Raw genomic sequence first — 19,195 nt, 5'->3', positions numbered from 1 at the left:
GATCTTGAGCGTCGCCTCGTGCCCATTCAGGAAGCTGCTGACATATCGGTGGAACCTCGCCCCGAGATCGAGTCGGCTGATCTTGTCCAGTATGGCCATGTGCTTCACAGTGTCGAAGGTGCTCTTGAGGTCTAACCTGAGCAAGGCGCGCACGTGCGTGCTCGGAGCGTTCACGACCTGTTCCTTATGCGAATCTAGCGACACCCATGTGCTCACAGGCGTGCGGTGCCATCATGTACGTCATATCATCGACTTAAATTGGCCACAGGTTCTGCCAATATATGCGACTGAGGGACCGAATACATTGTCCCAAAAACGCCACTTAACTCCAGTGATCCCATGCACAGATTGGCACTATATTATGGAAGTAGAGTGCCCGAATGTGGCTCTCCTTAGTTCGCAGAACGGTTTAAGCATGTTACAGTGATCAAAAGTTTGACGCTTAAAGTTAAATGCCCTGAGGAAGAAACGCCCACTTGTCGAAACGTGGGCTACATTGACATTGTTTGTTTTACCACTGTTAATCTGTTCAAACCTCTATTTTCCTGTGAACATCACTCTTGTTTTGGATTACCGCATAGTAGGACATACTCACAGCCACCGCGGACCAAGGCAACTTACCTGCTCAGATTTCTCGCGCAATAAGAGTTGTCGATAAAGACAGAAAACAGTTATACGTTTCACACGTTTATAACAGAGTAGCTAAGCCGAAATTAGCCACCTCGAGCACAGGCGGTTGACATCAGAAGCTAATTAACATCGAGGCTACCTCAAACGTCCACTCCGGATGTTGGCAGTTGGACATATGCAGTTAATCATAGAGACGCGTATTTAGGGTAGCCGATGGTGAAGAATGACGAAGTGTCTATTAAGGAACTCCACAGTCCACACACAGCATCAAGTGCATGTTACGCCACATGACGGGAACGTTTAGTGTTAAATGACTCTGTGACACCTTTAGGTATAGAGTAGAAAACAATCGTTAATAGCTAAAGAACACAAAAATCATTCGCTTTATAAGTCTATACTGGCAGAGTACTCTTCTTGAACTACCCAAGTTATTTTATGTCTGAAAAACCAAAATTATCGGCCAAGAAAGTTGTATCAGAAGGCCGCACTCCTAGTCCAAGTGAAAAGGCGCCAGAAGTCATTGTGTGGCGTGGTATATTTCACGGCCTCTCTTGGAAATCGGACAAAGGTAGCCGGTGCAAATGACTGTCAGCCTGATCACATTCGCACTGACGCTCAGCGCCCTGGATAAGTAGTCAAGATCCGTTTCATTAAGTTCAGAAATGTAAACCTCGAATGTCTCGAGCAGCCCGCACCGGTCGGCGACGAGGCGAACAGCGCCGCGAACCCATAGGGTGGCCCGCACAAGGCGTGCATCGGCTCACGACGAGGACGTTGCTACGTGATCCTCGACGATCACGTTGTGAGAGACAAGGTCGGCCATAACGTAGCATGAGTAAATGCGAAAGGCTTCGCACCTTCCGAATAGCTCGCAATTTATCTGCACGACGACGACCAAAGATCGCGCGCTCAAAATCTCCAGCGTGTTAAACGTGGCCACCGTGTAGCGGAGCTCTCCGGTGAGAACCTTGGGGGGCACGCAACCTGCAGGATCACTATAGTGATCCTGCAGGTTGCGTTTCTGCCGGACGCCGTCCCACAACAGGAAGTGGGTTTGCGAGATGCGCAACTTGAACAGCTCCACGAAGTTGATGCAGCGGTGCTCAAGAACAGCCAGTGGACCAACACGGAACGAGTTCCTGCGTTGCAGGTTGTACTCGACAGGAACCACGTGTCCACGCATACCGCCACGGCCAGCCGTCCTGATCTGACTTCGCGTATAGTTCGAAGTTGATGGCCCACAACAATTCGTTCCATAGGTAAAGCTCCCCGAAGACGAAGCAGCCGTTGATACGCTGGCCGTGCACGTATTGGCGTAGTTCACCTGACGATGACTGAGAATGCTGCGAAGGTAATAAAGGTTCGAGAAGAGCTGCTGGACCGATGGGCATAGGCTGGGACACTTGCCGATCGCGTACACGACGTACTCGTGCAGATGGTCGCTGCTTCGCACTTGCAAAGCACCTCATAGCATGGGCATGCGAACGCTGGAGAAGCGCATGCTCATGATTTCCCGCACGACGAGCGTCGTCACCGTGGAGCGGAGTGAGTCGTTGAGGCCCCTGGTCAGGTAGTCGTCCAGGAGGCAGTTGCGCTGCTTCCCGTGCACCAGGTCGCGGCTCAGCCGGAGGCACTCTCGGATCATGAAGTGGTCTTGTTCGATGCCCGACTCGCACAGGTCCACGAACACCATGCAGCAGTACTTCATGAGCATCCAGTGGACCAGGGCGAACGAGTGTCTGCGCTGCAGTTTGAACACGATGGGAACCGTGCGTCCACGCAGACCCACCAACGATCGCCAACCTGGACTGGCTTCGCGTAGCTGGAAGTTGATGGCCCACAGGAACTCGTTCCATTGGGAGAGCTCTGCGTGGAGGAAGAAACCGTTGGCCGCGCTGCACCAGCATGACTTGTCGTGGTCCACCCGGAAATAGCTCAGGATGCAGTGATGGTAGCTCAGGTTGACCGATAGGCACAGGCTGGGACAATTGCCGACTAGGTATGGGGCGTCGTCGTTGAAGCGGCCGTTCTGTGGCCCCGTTACGTCGACGCTTTCGTTGCAACATCGCCGTCGTTTTAGGTCCATCAGCATCACCCACCGCGGAGTTCGATTGTCCCAGGTTGCATGGAGGGAAAAGGTGCAATCCCTCGAACGGAGCTGGGGCGGACGCTGCAACGCGCCTTTCGCGGTTGACATGGGGGTTCAGGGTTGCAGCATCAAATGAAATCTAACCGAATAACGGCGGTCAGACTCCAGCCCAAACGTCTGTCGCTTTCTAGCAGTGGCATCAACAGAGCGTGCCAGTGCTCGTGGCCGTTGCTCGTGCACCGGGCGCCCTCATCTTCTTTATGTCCAGCAGTTTCTTCGCAGATATGTATCATTTTTGCACTCCACTTAACACTTAGTATGCATGAAAAAAAATCCTAATAACGTTCTTCATTTTCGGTCATCCTGCCTGAAACAGAGGTCTGCACCAAGTGGCAAAGCACAACCCTGGCTATACATTGTCAATATTTATCCTGCCTTCATGCTGCGGTGCCAGCACAAAACAGACTCACTGCAAATTCTCAACAAATGACGCTCTTTTGTTGGTATAGGGGAATTGTTTAAATGCTTTTAGGCACCTTTTGAAGCCGCACCTGATACAAAAGGATCAAGCAAACAGCATCGCTGAGGTCGGCTATAAGTGCGGGAACTAAATCATGGCGTCATATTCTTGTGGGGGAAATAATGCTTCCCACGGCTTTAGTACACGCATATGTATATGCAGTTTATATAGCAGATGGGAAGTATAAAATTCCTACCCTCCGTTAAAGTGTTAAATGCTCTAGCTTAAAGTAATGCAGCATCCATTTTTTCTACTCCGTTTTTTTAAGTGTTCTAAAGCTGGTGCCGCTATATTTCTTGATTTTCAAATCTTCTAACTTGTATATGAAATATTTCCGCGCATGCATGACATGTTTAAACCATCAACTCGCCTTTTTCTTCTTATCAGCAAGCTCACGTCCATTACCAGCTAGCGACCGCTAGGCGCGCAAGTTGTAGTCCACAATTCCTATAGCCATTCACAAGTCGAAAATGCTGGAAATCGACTGCTCGATTCTCAAAAAAAAAAATGCATGAGGCGCTTGCCCTTTATCCCTCCTCGGCTTTAATAAATATTTCCCTCAATGTTGTCATTGCCAAAAAGCTGATTTGCCCGGTTGTTAAACAACAGTGAGCACGTCGCGGTCACGGCGAACACATAAGCACTGTGGTAATCACTATTTGTGGGTGAAAGACGGCAACTTCAGCAAATGTCAAATATTTGTTTGCCCCAGCAAAAGCTTGTTTATTGTGTTCTTTGCCAACCATGCACCTTCTGACTGCCAGAAGTAGAAAACGTTGGGTACGGATGCTCTATACTCACTGTGATCATCACTGTGAGCAGCCGTGGCCGCAGCTACGGTCTCGAGAAAAAGTGGAGAGGGTTTCTCCGTTCCATAAGTGCGCATACCCCCGTGCTTTACGCTGTCTGCTATCTTCGCGGAGCGATAATAGACTGGCCCGCTGAGCAGCCCGTAAGTCCTTAGCCCTTAGCGCAGCGCGCTTCGTAATGGCGCACGCTGCCCTATAGCTTCCTAACTATTTTGTTTTTTATCCGCGATGGAGCGATAGCTGCTGGGTGGGCCAGTGTATTATTGCTCCGCGAAGAAAGCAGACGACGGAAAGCAGGGGTTATGTACATTGCTCAAATGGCGACACCCTCTCCAATATTTTTCTCGAGAGCGTCGCTGAAGCTACGGTCGCGAGTTGCACCTCATATCGAGCGCCATAGCACAGCACAGTTATCTTGGCGGGCTGAGGTAGAGGTTACTGAATTGTAGCTACGAGATTGTCTATAGTTTGCATAATTTTTGCAGCTGTTAGCGCCACTCGCGCATTTAAACCAGACAGTAGCAGCTGCAGGACGTCGATTACTTGCCGCAGCGTGGCTTTGATGACAGAGTCGGATGGTGATTTTTCGGTACACTGCAGATGCTCGCGCTGATAGGCCCGTATGCGCGGCGGAAAGCCTGGCCATACATTCGATTCCGGTCTTGCGCTGCTCGTTTGAGGCAATGGCGCGGAGAGATCGACCGATGCCGATTCGACTACCCTCTGTTGGACTTGCGGAATTGCAGCCAGCAAGTTCGCCTTTGGACCTACAATTTTACGACGTCGACGACGCGATCGTCTCCTCTGGTGTTGCACTGACGTTGCCTCCTCGTTGTGCGACATACTTGTCTTGCTCATTTGTTTCAGTATTTTTATCGCCTTCTTTTCTGTTTGGGACAATCGTTGGAATTCGCCTCATGTGGTCCGTCGCAATTCAACCACTTCATTTCCTTTACTGTAAATAAAGACATGTCATGGCTGCCTCCATAGCGGAGGCATGCCGTGTGGCCTCTGCAGAAGCGCGCTCACATGGCCTAGCTTTAGCCACTTGCGACATTGGTGTGGTCAGGGCACATGAGGGCGCACCGGGTGTCTCACATAGCGTACCTTGACATAATCAGGTGGCGGGTCTCCCTCGAAAAGAATCTTGACGCTCGTCGAGCCGCCGAATCGAATCGCGAACAACGCCTCTTCGTCGTGTGTGCTTCGATCTCGTTTAATAAAAAAAATGCCGCAGTTGAACCCCGGTAAACCAAGTTTGTCGAGCGATAGCACGGTTTTCCTTGCTTTGGGAAAGGACACAAACGCTGCTCGGCGACGTCAGCAACTACCGCATCTACTATTAACCCAAAAGACAACACACAGACGCTGCTCGGCGCGGCAGCAGCAGCGAGCGAATTGACCTTCATGGCGCGTCTCGCTTACACGCGAACGAGGCGTCGAAACACAGCGCATACGAAGTTACCAGCAGTCGGCGCACTTTGTACACATCGCACATACATCTGCAATGCGGGCAAAGTGCGCGGTCGCGCAGGCCTCATCTTCAAAGCCATAGCTTTGAAGATGAGGCCTCAGCGACCGCGCAATTTTTCCGTGTCGCAGATCGCTTTCGAGATATGGCCACCCACGCGGTGTACACAGCAGCCGCCGGTAGTAGCAGGCTAAGTCTAAGTTTGACCTTGGCTGATCTTGAAGATGACATAGGGAACCAGGTGTTTTCTGGGTTTGTACCTGGAGTAGCCATCGCTCTAACAGTGTATCTGTCGATCACCACGATTGGGATCGCAGCCTACTTTACGTTACCTTCCGTACAATTCAGCCAAGCATGACATCCGGCAGTTCTCGCGTTCTTCCTTCGGTATGGCCCCCACCCTGTATTGCCATTCGATAAACTCTTGCCTTGTGCTCATTGCGTCTCCACCACACATGCACGGGGCGTTGTTTATCGACCCCAAATGGCGTGCAGGCGCTCCGGCGGAAGATCGACGGCGAGATGGCGTTGTCAGACACGGCTGGACACGCGTCGAAAGGAATACCAGACAACGTGTTCAACCTGCTGATGTGCCGAAATTGTGCGACCATCAAAGACATCACTCAGGAATGTCGGCGCTTTGAGCTGGCCAAGAGCCGCCGTATTTGGAAGCCAATTTACTTTTGTCCGAGATATTAAGCGTGACGAACTGTGGACCTGTACACTTCTCTCCGTTATTTCTGTCTGGCACTCTGACTTATCGTTCTATTGATTTTTAAAGCGATGCTTTATATGGCTAGGCGCACGAAAAGGCATATGTTAGTCGCCTGTCCCCAGGAAACTACCATCATCTGCATTGGCTCGAGCGTCGTCGTCTTCTTCCGCAGCTGGCTCGTTGGCGCCCCTCGGGTTGCGCTCGTGCTCGTGCTCGGCACGCGCTCGTGCCAGTGCTCCCGCGTTCGTCGTCATCGTCTTCTGCCACAGCTGGCTGCATTGCCACTCATCATTCCAGCGTAGAATTGTCGTCGTAATAGGCAGGCCGCGTTTACGGTGGTATGAGCCATTGCTTAAGGGATTAGGAGCCATGCATTGTCTTACGTGATGGACAGATTTAATTATGAAGAAATTTAATTTCGAAAAATCGCAAACGGCAAGGGCGGGCGAATGCTGCTAACCACGCCGCCGAGCAAGCTCGAGACATAGCACGCAAGCGACAACGGCGGGCTGGGGGCATACCGTCAGTGACGTCGTTCTCTCCGTCGCAGCCGAACGTGTGTGTAACCTCATTAAGAAACACAAAGACGTAGCCAATAATTCAGAAGTACTTTATTGAACCATCGGGTTTAACACAGTTATGAACATCGGGGCAACACGTTTCAGCTTCGCTGGTTAACCATCTGTACAGAGTGCTTGGGCGGTGATTTTTTATTGCGATAGCAATTATACGGACACTTCAACCGGATTTCTGCCGTCGGCGTCGCCGTCGGCGTTGCCGTGAGGTTCCGTATAGATTCCAAGGGCGATAAAATCGTCGCCGCGCGCCGTATGCGCGAGTGAAAGCGCGCAGAGGACGCGCGCTATCGCGAAGAGCGAACACACGGCGGAAAGCAAACGCGACCGTCGTGCGAAAGGCCGTGGGGGTATGGGGGAGGGAGGCGGGGTGACGCTGTGATACGGCACCAAATGCGTATCTTGCAACCGTGCGCAAGGCGAACTGGCAACGCAATTGCGTTCTCCCACGCGAAAGCAAAAAAATGGTCAGGCAGCGTGGGAGGGAGGGGGGGGGGGGGCAGCTTTTACTCTGCCAACAAATACGCTTGCACTGGCTGTGGTGGTGGTCGCCCGCACCGTCTCTTATCTCCACACGGCTCTGACCTTTGTATGCGCTGTGCATTCGCCGCTCAGTTTCCGTTGAAGCGATAGACCGCACGCTTCTTCGCCCGCTGGGGCGGCTGCGCTTGCTGCCAGCGTTTTGACAGTTGTCTGCGGTCATTCAGTGTGATCTATTCATGTTTGCTTGTGCGCGATGACACCACGCTTGTCAATTCAGTTAGAAAGCGAATGTGTCCAAGTTTATGCAGCCGATAAAACTACTATCCCTACTCCGAATAGCTCTCTGCTAATTTGCTATCGCAATTGATGCTTCACCTTTCGGGCAAAACTGCGACATTTTTCTTTTCACGCGTTGAAGCAGACAAGTAGCACACGCCTATGTAATACGTTAACATTACCTCACGCACGTAAAAAAAGAAAGAAAAAGGTCTTCGGTAATTGCACAACGGGCGCCCAACATAACTCATATGCGTCATCGAACTGTTCAGGAGATTGCAGAACCTGAGCCCCGTTGTATATTAATAGCTCTAATACCGATCATGAGGAGACAACTTCGCCCGTTATAAAGCAATCGTATTCCAGCGGTACGAGAGTTTGAACCCAGCATCCAAAAGAGTAGGCGGATTAAGCAGGCACTGAGCCGGCGCTCTGACGGCGTTACAAGCCTTTCGTTGTCCAATTGCTTTAAGAAACAAGATCCAGATTCACAAAAACCTCTTACGCTAGTATTGTTCGTAAGAAGAAATTCGAGCTAGTATCTTTAGCCAAGGCGGAGGATAAATGGCAAAAACACTTGCGAACGAAAAGTTCTGGATAAGACAGGATTCCTGTTCGCAAACAAAAAAAAAGCCCTACCATAATTTACCGGGTGTCCAAAATTAAGCTATACAGAATTTTAAAAATCGCCTATGGCAGGTAACATAATTCTTATCGTTGAGCCGGGTTATTCGAAGAGGTGCATTAGTAGCACGAGAAATCGAAACACATATTCAACTAATTAACAGAAACTGACTATTGAACTTCTTAGTTATTTACTTAACGAGGCATTTTGCAATTTACGGATTGTAGCCGGTGAATTTGCAAGACGCATCCACTTGAAATGAATTTCCAGGATGACACCAGTATAGTGATCATCATCATGATCATCATCGGCCTATATTTTATGTCCACGGCAAGACGAACGCCTCTCGCTAGGATGGGAGAGTTTCGAGATAATACTTACCAAAGTGTGGCACGAAATACATGGGCGTTCCAGTTACTTTTGCTTCAATGAATAAAACAACATTTTGGTAAAAAAAGTAAGTGGAACAGCGGTGCATTTTTAAGGCGAGTTTGATGGCGTTTGTCTCCAAACTGGTATCATTCTGGAAATTCATTCCAAGTGGATACGCCTGACAAGCTCACCGGCTAGAATTCTTAAATTGCAATGTGTCGTAAAGTAATTAACTAAAAAGTTAATTAGTGAATGTTTGTTCATTATTTGGATATGTGTTTCGATTTCTCGTGCTACTAATGTCTGCCTCGTCTAATACTCCAGCTCAGTGATAATTATGCTACCTGCCACAGGCGATTTCGAAAAATTCTGTAAAACTTAAAAATGAACACCTTGTATTTGCGCTGGCTTTTGTTTCTTATAGCTTTACTCCAGAGAAACCACTCTTATGTGTAAAGACAAACACGCAAGCCAGAATTAGAGCAAACGATAATGCATTTATTTGCTGGCTCAGCCAGGAGATCTGAAAGTATTCATGTTTTCGTTTAAAATGGAAGGCGGCGTAAAGCTATTACTCTATTAACAAAAACGTTCTTAGGCTCTAGAACCGTTACTAAGAGCAAATGCTAGCCAATGCTGAAGCTAGAAATCATGACGACCGTGGCCGGCCAATCGAGTGCCTGCACTGCATGTTGGACGCGCCGAGAACCATGCGTCCACGAAAACATACGAGGGCTAGCGTCCCTGAAATAACTTCGCGCATAGCTCGAAGTTGATGACCCACAGGAATTCATTCCACAGGGACAGATCCTCGAAGACCAATCTGCCGGTTACAGCGCTGGCCGTGCACGACTTGTCGTGGTTCAGCTGGCGATGGCTCAGAATGCTCCGAAGGTAACGCAGGTTCCAGAAGAGCTGGTTGACCGACGGGCATATGCAGGGACACTTGCCGATGGCGTACACGACGTACTCGTGCAGATGGTCACTGCTCCGCACTTGCAAAGCAGCTCATATCATGTGCACGCGGAAGCTGCAGAAGCGCATGCTCATTATTTGCAGCATGTCGACCGCGGTCACTGTGGAGCGACGCGCATCGTTGAGGTCCCTGGTCAGGTAGTCGACCAGCAGGGAGTTGCGCTGCTTCCCGTGCACCATGTCGCGGCTTAGCCGAAGGCCATCCCGGATCAGGAAGTGGTCTTCCTCAATGCCCAAATCGCACCGCTCAACGAACTCGATGCAGCAGTACTTCATGAGCAGCCAGTGGACCAGCGCGAACAACTGTCTGCGCTGCAGTTTGGACACGACGAGAACCGTGCGTCCACGTAGACCCACCAACGACCGCAGACATGGACTGGCTTCGGGTAGCTCGAAGTTGATGGCCCACAGGAACTCGTTCCATCGGGAGATCTCTACATGGAGGAAGAAACCGTTGGCCGCGCTGCACCAGCATGACTTGTCGTGGTTCACCCGGAAATGGCTCAGGACGCCGTGATGATAGCTCAGGTTGACCGACAGGCACAGGCTGGGACAACTGCCGACTACGTATGGGGCGTCGTCGTTGAAGTGGCCGTTCTGTGGTCCCATTTCGTCGACGCTTTCGTTGCAACAACGCCGTCGTTTCAGGTCCATCGGCATCACCCACCGCGGAGCTCGATTGCCCCAGGTGCGACGCAGGGAAAAGGTGCAATCCCTCGAACGGAGCTGGGCCGAACGCTGCAACGCACCTTGCGCTGTTGACATGGGGGTTCAGGGTTGCAGCATCAAATGAAATCTAACCGAATAACGGCGGTCAGACTCCAGCCCAGACGTCTGTCGGTTTCTAGCAGTGGCAGCAACAGAGCGTTCCAGCGCTCGTGACCGTTGATCGTGCACCGCGAGCCCTCCTCTTCTTTATGTCCAACAGTTTCTTCGCAGATATGTATAATTTTTCTTCACTCGACTTAACACTTAGTATGGCTGAAAAAAAATCGTGATAACGTTCTTCATTTCCGGTCATGCTGCCTGAAACAGGGGTCTGCACCAATTGGCAAAGCAAAAACCTGGCTATACATCGTCCGTATTGATCCCGCCTTCATGCTGCGGAGCCAGCACAAAACAGACTCACTGCAAATGCTGAACAAATGACGCTCTTTTGTTGCTATAGGGGAATTGTTTAAATGCTTTTAGGCACCTTTTGAAGCCGCACCTGATACAAAAGGATCAAGCAAACAGCATCGCTGAGGTCGGCTATAAGTGCGGGAACTAAATCATGGCGTCATATTCTTGTGGGGGAAATAATGCTTCCCACGGCTTTAGTACACGCATATGTATATGCAGTTTATATAGCAGATGGGAAGTGTAAAATTCCTACCCTCCGTTAAAGTGTTAAATGCTCTAGCTTAAAGAAATTCAGCATCTGTTTTTTTTTTTAATCCGTTTTTTAAGGTGTAGTAAAGCTGGTGCCTATATATTTCTTGATTTTACTATTTCTAACTTGTATATGAAATATTTCCGCGCATACATGAAATTTTTAAACCATCAACTCGCCTTTTTTTTTTTTTCTAGTCGGCAAGCTTCACTGAGCTTGGCTCGGCTGTTGCCTAAGGAGAGTATTTCTGCGTTTCACACATGAACTTAAATTCGTGCATCGAAGTGGGCCCCGAGCTTAAACCTCCACCAAAGCCTCACATGGCGTTGACGAAAACCAATGCCTCTCACAGGAACCATGTCCGTTACCAGCTAGCGACCGCTAGGCCAAAAAAGTGCATGAGAGGCTTGACCTTTATCCCTCCTCGCCTTCAATAAATATTTCCCTCAATGTTGTCACTACCAAAGAGATGATTTGCCCGGTTGTTAAACAACAGTGAGCACGTCGCAGTCACGGCCAAAACATAAGCACTGTGGTAATCACTATTTGTGGGTGAAAGACGGCAGCTTCAGAAATTCTCAAATAATTTTTTTTTTTTGCACCAGCAAAAGCTTGTTTATTCTGTGCTTTGCCAACCATGTACCTTCTGACTGCCAGAAGTAAAAAAAACGTTGGGTACTGACGCTCTAAACTCACTGTGATCATTGAACTTCATTCCTTCCACGCGCTGCGGCTATTTGCATATTGAATTGGTTCGCATTCCGTTCATTTTGTTGTTTTCGTTTGCTCGCCATGTGCTGAGGTGCATGGCATCCTGCTGCGGTGCATGTTGGAGCATAACAACCGATCATTCGATAACTCATCACAACATATTGGGCTGGATTTTAAATGAACAAATTATAAAGGTAATTTATTTTCTCTTTTAATTTAATGGAGCATAATGCGAAGGTTATGCGTCAATTCTTTTAACTTATTGCTTGTTCATCTATACAAATACGTAAAATTGAATCCATGACTTTTAGACGCTACAGACCTCACTGACGAGAAATATTAGTGTTCCTTAGCAATATGGCACAAACAAAAGTTCTGTGCTTATAAAGACTGCCAGTTGACGAGGAGAGAGAAGGAACTTTCAATGGCAGAGAGGTAGTCCTGAGTGAAGTGCAGCGTGCCTGCAACTCGTTGCCGAGGAAGGGATTAGGGCGAATAACAGAGATTGGATGTGAAGGGGAAGGAAGAATGGTGGTATGGTGAAGATGGTCATGGGGGCTGCACAGCATACAGTTTCTAGGCAACGCGTACTATCGCGTTCAATACGAGCTGGAACACGGGAGCCGTGGCCGCAGCTACGCTCTCGAGAAAAAGTGGAGAGGGTTTCGCCATTCCAGAAATGCTCATACCCCCGTGCTTTACCCTGTCTGCTTTCTTCGCGGAGCGATAATGGCACGTACACACTAGCGGCAAAACGGGCGCGGCGCGCCGCCGGCGGCAAAACGCAGCAGCGGCAGGGCGGCCACACCAACCGGCGGCGCGCCGCTGCGGCAATCACGTGACAGACTAGACTCCTCTCCCCTTCTCGAACTATCCGGGAGCTCACGCGTGCAGATGATAGTGCGAAACGAGGAACAAGCGGTCGGGCGGGTCCGCATGGCACCAGCTTCCCGCGCGCATGTCACGGAAGCGGGCCGCTCTCATTGGTCTCCTTCATCCGCGGCACGCGACAAACCGCAAAAAATCGGTCCAGGAGCGATCCCTGCCGCGGCAACAAAAACCCGTTTCGCGGCTGCTTTCGCGGCGCGCATCTTGCCGCTGGCAGCGCGCCGCGCGCATTTTTCCGCTAGTGTGTACGTGGAATAATAGAGTGGCACGCTGAGCAGCCCTAAGTCCTAGCCCTTAGCGCAGCGTGCTTCGTAATCGCGCACGCTGCCCTAGCTTCCTAACCATTTTTATTGCGATAGCAATTATATGTACACTTAAACCGGATTTCTGCCGTCGGCGTCGCCGTGAGGTTCCGTATAAAGTCAAAGGGCGATAAAATCGTCGCCGCGCGCCGAATGCGTGAGAAAGCGCGCGGGGGACGCGTGCTATCACGGAGAGCGAACGCACGGCGGAAAGCAAACACGACCGTCGCGCGAAAGTCGTGGGGGTATGGGAGGGAGGGAGGCCGGGCGACGCTGTGCTGCGGCACCAAATGCGTATCTTGCAACCGGGCGCAAGGCGAACTAGCCACTCAATCTCCCCCGCGAAAGCAAGAAAGCGGGAACGCAGCGCGGGAGGGAGGGGGGCAGCTTCTTCTCTGCCAACAACTGCGATTGTACTTTGCCCGGCTGTGGCGGTCACCCGCACCGTCTCGTCTCTTAAAAGCGATCTCCACACGGCTCTGACCTTTGTATGGGCTGTGCATTCGCCGCTCAGTTTCGGTTGAAGCGATAGACCGCACAGACCTTCGCTAGCTGCGGCGGCTGCGCTTGCTGCCAGCGTTTTGACAGTCGTTGTCTGCGGTCATTCAGTGTGATCTATTCATGTTTGCTTGTGCGCGCTGCTGCTATCAAAATAGAAAACTGCTATCCCTACTCCGAATACCTCTCTACTAATTTGCTATCGCAATTGATGCTTCGCTTTTCGGGCGAAACTGCGACATTTTTTTTTATCCCCGATAGAGCGATAGTTGCTCGGTGGGCCAGTGTATTATTGCTCCGCGAAGAAAGCAGACGACGGAAAGCAGGGGTTATGCACATTGCTCAAATGGCGACACCGTCTCCAATTTTTTTCTCGAGAGCGTCGCTGCAACTACGGCTCGCGAGCTGCGGCTCATATCGAGCGCCATAGCATGTGCGCACTTCACAGCTCAGCACAGTTATCTTGGCGGGCAGAGGTAGAGGTTACTGCATTGTAGCTACGAGATTGTCTATAGTTTGCATAATTTTTTCAGCTGTTAGCGCCACTCGCGCATTTAAACCAGACGGTAGCAGCTGCAGGGTGTCGATTACTTGCCGCAGCGTGGCTTTGATCACAGAGTCGGATGGTGATTTTTCGGTACACCGCAGTTGCTCGCGCTGATAGGCCTGTATGCGCGGCGGCAAGCGTGGCCATACATTCGATTTCGGACTTGCGCTGCTCGTTTGAAGCAATGGCTCGGAGAGATCGACCGATGCCGATTCGACTACCTTCTGTTGGAAGCTCTCTTTTGGACCTACAGCTTTTCGACGTCGACAATGTGATCGTCTCCTCCGGTGTTGCACTGACGTTGCCTCCTCGTTGTGCGGCATACTTGTCTTGCTCATTTGTTTCAATATTTTTATCGCCTTTTTTCTGTTTGAGACAACCCTTAGAATTCGCCTCGTGTGGTCCATCGCTCTTCAAGCACTTCATTTATTTTACTGTGAATAAAGACATGTCATGGCTGCCTCCATAGCGAAGGCATATCGTGTTTATGAAACCAGGCGTTTTGTGTCGTAAAGTATTTAACAAAGAAGGTAATTAGTGATTTTTTGTCAAGTAGTTGGATACGTGTTTAGATTTCACGTGCTACTAATGTCCGCCTCGTCTAATACTCCAGCTCAGTGATAATTATGCTACCTGCCACAGGCGATTTCGAAAAATTCTCTAAAACTTAAAAATGAACACCTTGTATTTGCGCTGGCTTTTTGTTTCTTATAGCTTTACTCCCGAAAAACCACTCTAATGTGTAAAGACAAACACGCAAGCCAGAATTAGAGCAAACTATAACGCATTTAATTGCTGGCTCAGCCAGGAGATCTGAAAGTATTCATGTTTTCATTTAAAATGGAAGGAGGCGTAAAGCTATTACTCTATTAACAAAAACGTTCTTAAGCTTTAGAACTGTTACTACGAGCAAATGCTAGCCAACGCTGAAGCTAGAAATCACAACGATGGCCGGCCGATCGTGTGCCTGCACTGTATGTTAAGCGCGCCGGGAACCATGCGTCCACGAAGACACGTGAGGGCTAGCGTCCCTGAAATAACTTGGTGCATAGCTTAAACTTGATGACCCACAGGAATTCATTCCACAGGGAGAGCTCCACGAAGAGTAAGCTGCCGCTCACAACGCTGGCCGAGCAAGACTTCTCGTGATTCAGCTAGCGATGGCTCAGAATGCTCCGAAGCTAACAAAGGTTCGAGAAGAGCTGGCTGACCGAGGGGCTAAGGCTGGGACACCTGCCGATCGCGTACACGACTTACTCGTGCAGACGGTCGCTGCTTCGCACTTGCAAACCAGCTGATAGCATGGGCTTGCGGACTCTGGAGAAGCGCATGCTCATGATTTGCAGCATGTGGCGGAGCGCAACGTTAAGGTCCATGGTCAGGTAGTCGTCCATCAGGGAGTTGCACTGCTTCACGTGCAACGGCTGAGCCGCACCATGTCGCGGCTCAGCCGGAGGCCATCCCGGATCAGGAAGTGGTCTTGCTCGATGCCCGACTCGCACAGCTCCACGAACACCATGCTGCGGTACTTCATGAGCAGCCAGTGACCAGCGCGAACGAGTGTCTGCGCTGCAGTTTGGACACGACTGGAATCGTGCCTCCACGAAAACCCACCAACGCCCGCCGACATGGACTGGCTTTGCGTAGCTCGAAGTTGATGACCCACAGGAACCCGTTCCATCGGGATAGCTCTGCGTGGAGGAAGCAACCGTTGGCCGCGCTGCACCAGCATGACTGGTCGTGGTGCACCCGGAATTGGCCCAGGATGCCCGACGGGCACAGGCTGGCACAATTGCGGACTATAGGGATGGTGCGTCGTCATTTAAGCGGCCGTTCTGTGGTCCCATTTCGTAGACGCTTTCGTTGCAACATCGCCGTCGTTTCAGGTCCATCGGCATCACCCACCGCGGAGCTCGATTGCCCCAGGTTGGACGCAGGCAAAAGGCGCATTCCCTGGAACGGAGCTGGGCCGGATGCTGCAACGCGCCTTGCGCGGTTGACACGGGAGTTAGGGGTTCCCGCATCAAATGAAATCTAACCAAATGACGGCGGTCAGACTCCAGCCCAGACGTCTAACGGTTACTAGCCGCGGCAGCAATGGAGCGTGACAGAGCTCGAGGCCGTTGATCGTGCACCGCGCACCCTCGTCTTCTTTATGCCCAACAGTTTGTTCGCAGAAATGGAGACACAACATGCCTTTCTAGGGCTGAAAAGGCAGGAATAAAAACACGCATATCCTATGCAACAATAGAAATAATAAATGACACGAAGATTGTTTGAGTTAGCGAGGTGGCATTATAGTAGCGCCTGATGCAAGCACGGCTTTTAGCTGTCTGCGTCATGAGGACGAGGGTGAAGCGTGATGCATGTCGACGGAAGGATGTTGGTGATAGGTGCGTGAGGGGCACAGAGAAGGGCGACACATATCTAAAACACTGCAGCAAACCCATTTCACGATTACTTTCACTGGTAATTCCTTAGCATTGAATGAATATAGCGACACATCGCATTGCCACCGTCAAAACGAGTTATCTATATCGAAACCGTTCTTTATTTATCCTAATACTGCCTGAAGCAAGGTTGTGCGCCAAGTGGCAAAGCGCACCTCTGGCAAATTTACCTCGTCCAAATTTATCCTGCCTGAATGCTGCTGTGCCAGCACATATTCACTACAAAACAGACTCGCCGCAAATGCTGAATAAATGACGGCTTTTTTGTTGCTGTAGGGAAACTATGCAAAAGCTCTTAGGCACATTCTGAAGCAGCAACTGATGGAAAAGGATCAAGCAGACCACATCGATGAGTTCGGCTGTAAGTGCGGGAAAAGCTATACATAGATCCAATTTTCCGGCAACAGAGGGCACTACTGCATGGCGTCATATGTGCAGGCAATAGGTGACTATTCCCCCCCCCCCCCCCCCCAATTTGGCGACTTCGGCGCAAGTACTTTTCTTTTCGGCAATTAGACTGAACTTGGCTCAGCTGTCGCCTAACGATACTATTTCTGCGTTTCACATGAACTCAAAGGGTTGCATCGAAATGAGCACCGAGCTGAAGCTTCTCTCTTAAGCCTAAAAGCACCAGGGTCCCAAAGACGATTTGACTGGCTGTTAGGCACCAGCAAGCCCGTCGTAGTCACGGATAACGCATACGCACTGTCAAAACCATCACGTGTGGGTCAAAGATTCAGTCGCCTTCAGCCGCAATCACTTAAATTTTGTCCCAGCACAAGCTTGTTTATTGTGCCCTTTGTCAACCGTGCACCTCATCGACTGCGAGAAGTAAAGAAAGCGGGGAACTGACGCTGTGGACTCACTGTGGCCATCGAACTTCATTCCTTCCATGCGCGGCGGATATTTGTATTTTACATTGTTTTGCGTTCCGTTCATTCCGTGCTTTTCGTCTGCTCGCTATGTTTGGAGGAAACATAAACTTGTTCCGCTCGATTACATCACATGACATGCATGGCGACGAAGGAATGACGACGATGCAACGACCTCGACGATGTGAAGGTGCCGGTATGATGATGACAGAATCATGACTATGAAATGACGCAGAATGCATTAAAGCAAACAATAACGCATTTAATTGCGGGCTGACCCAGGAGACACACAAGTATATTTTATTTTAAGCTATAAGGAGATTTTAAGCCTTGACCGTCTAAATAAAAACGTTCTTAAGCGATAACTGTTACTAAGAATAAATGCCAGCAATCCTAATGATGGAAATAATATTGAAGGCCGCCTGGCAATGGTGCGTATGCATTCAATGTTGGAAGCGAGGGGAACCATACATCCGCGATGACACGCCAGGGCTAGCCTGCCTGAACTGACGTCGCGTATAGCTCGAAGTTGATGGCCCACAGGAATTCATTCCACACCGAGAGCTCCGCGAGGCGGAAGCAGCCGTTGTCCATGCTGGCCATGCGCCACTGGTCGTAGTTCACCCGGCTTTGGATCGGGCATGCTCCGAGGGTAACGCAGGTTCGAGAAGAGCTGGTTGACCGACGGGCATAGGCTGGGACAACTGCCGACTAGATGTGCAGCGTACTCGCGCAGGCAGTCACTGCTTCGCACCAGCCGAGCAGCTTGCACTGCATGGGCACGCCGACGCTCGGGAAGTGCACGCTTATGATCTCCAGCGTGTCGAACGTGGCCACCGTGGAGCGGAGCGCGTCCATCAGGTCCCTGGGTGGGTAGTCATCCAGCAGGTAGTTGCACAGCTTCACGTTCCCCTGGTTGCGGCTCAGCGAGGAGCCGTCCCGGATCAGGAAGTGGTTTTGCTGGACGCCCGAGTCGCGCAGTTCCACGATCTCGATGCAGCGGTGTGCCATGAGGAGCCAGAGGACCAGACCGAACGATGGCCTGCGCTGCATGTTGGGCGCGACGTGAACCACGCGTCCGCGCAGACACGCCAAGGTCAGCCGCCCTGGACTGATTTGGTGGAGCTCGAAGGCGATGACCCACAGGAACTCGTTGCATAGGAAGAGGTCTACGAGGACCATGCAGCCGTTGGCCGCACTGGCCGTACCCGACTTGTCGTGGTTCACCCGGCAATGGCCCTCGATGCTCCGGAGGTAATGCAAGTTGGAGAAGAGCTGGTCGACCAACAGGTGCAGTTTGGAACAATTGCCAACCAAGTACGCGGCGTACTCGTGCAGGCGGCCGCTCCATGGTCCCATCTCGCAGATGCTTCCGTTGCAACGTCGTCCTCGTCTCAGTTCCATTGCAATCATCGACCGCGGGGTTCGACCGCTTCCAGGTTGGGCACAGCGAAAGGTGAAATCCCTGGGACGGAGCCCGGCCGGACGCTGCATCGCTCCTGGCGCGGTTGACTCGAGGTTCCAGCGTTTCGATATCAAATGTGATCTCGCGAAACGACGGCAATCAGACGCGGAAAAAGACGTGCGACGGTTACTAGCAGTAGCAGCAGAAGAGCGTGCCAGCGCTCGTGTCCGTTGCTCCAAGCCTTCTTTTGTCAAAAGCCGGAAGCTGTTGCCGGTGGCGATAGTGTTGCCGATCTGATGGCGATAGTGACTACCACCGTATTTTGCTGATTGTTCAAAAAGAAATAGCATTCCTGTTCACAAAGCATGAAAGGAAGTACCGGGACATAATTGCGCAGGCTTGACGTGCTCCTTATAGCTTTCCTCTCGACTGAATCACTGTAATAAATATGGAAGGGCAAAAATTCGAGCAAGAAATACGCCAAAGGGTAACACGTTCAATTTCGGACTCAGCCAGGAGACACGAAGGTATTTTTATTTACCTTTACAGTGAAAGTGTGTTCGAAGCTCTCCCAGTATTCACAAAAAAGTTGATACGCTAGCGCTGTTCG

At 50.7% G+C, this 19,195-nt stretch overlaps 2 protein-coding genes across 2 annotated transcripts in view; both read right to left on the bottom strand.

Moving 5' to 3' along the window:
* Positions 1-258: 258 nt before the first annotated feature.
* LOC125947809 (uncharacterized) overlaps positions 259-19,195 on the bottom strand; it is a 72,756-nt gene continuing 53,819 nt past the window's right edge. The window contains exon 2 of the mRNA XM_049673199.1: positions 259-621. The gene's annotated coding sequence lies outside the window, so the exon portion shown is untranslated. The remainder of the gene's footprint in view (positions 622-19,195) is intronic.
* LOC119435991 (phospholipase A2 group XV) overlaps positions 18,675-19,195 on the bottom strand; it is a 97,000-nt gene continuing 96,479 nt past the window's right edge. The window contains exon 8 of the transcript XR_007468494.1: positions 18,675-19,126. The gene's annotated coding sequence lies outside the window, so the exon portion shown is untranslated. The remainder of the gene's footprint in view (positions 19,127-19,195) is intronic.

The sequence above is a fragment of the Dermacentor silvarum genome, chromosome 1, assembly GCF_013339745.2.
Source record: "Dermacentor silvarum isolate Dsil-2018 chromosome 1, BIME_Dsil_1.4, whole genome shotgun sequence".
Lineage (NCBI taxonomy): Eukaryota > Metazoa > Arthropoda > Arachnida > Ixodida > Ixodidae > Dermacentor > Dermacentor silvarum.
The sequence above is the reverse complement of the archived record's forward strand: the minus strand, read 5'-3'. Positions and strand labels throughout refer to the sequence as shown.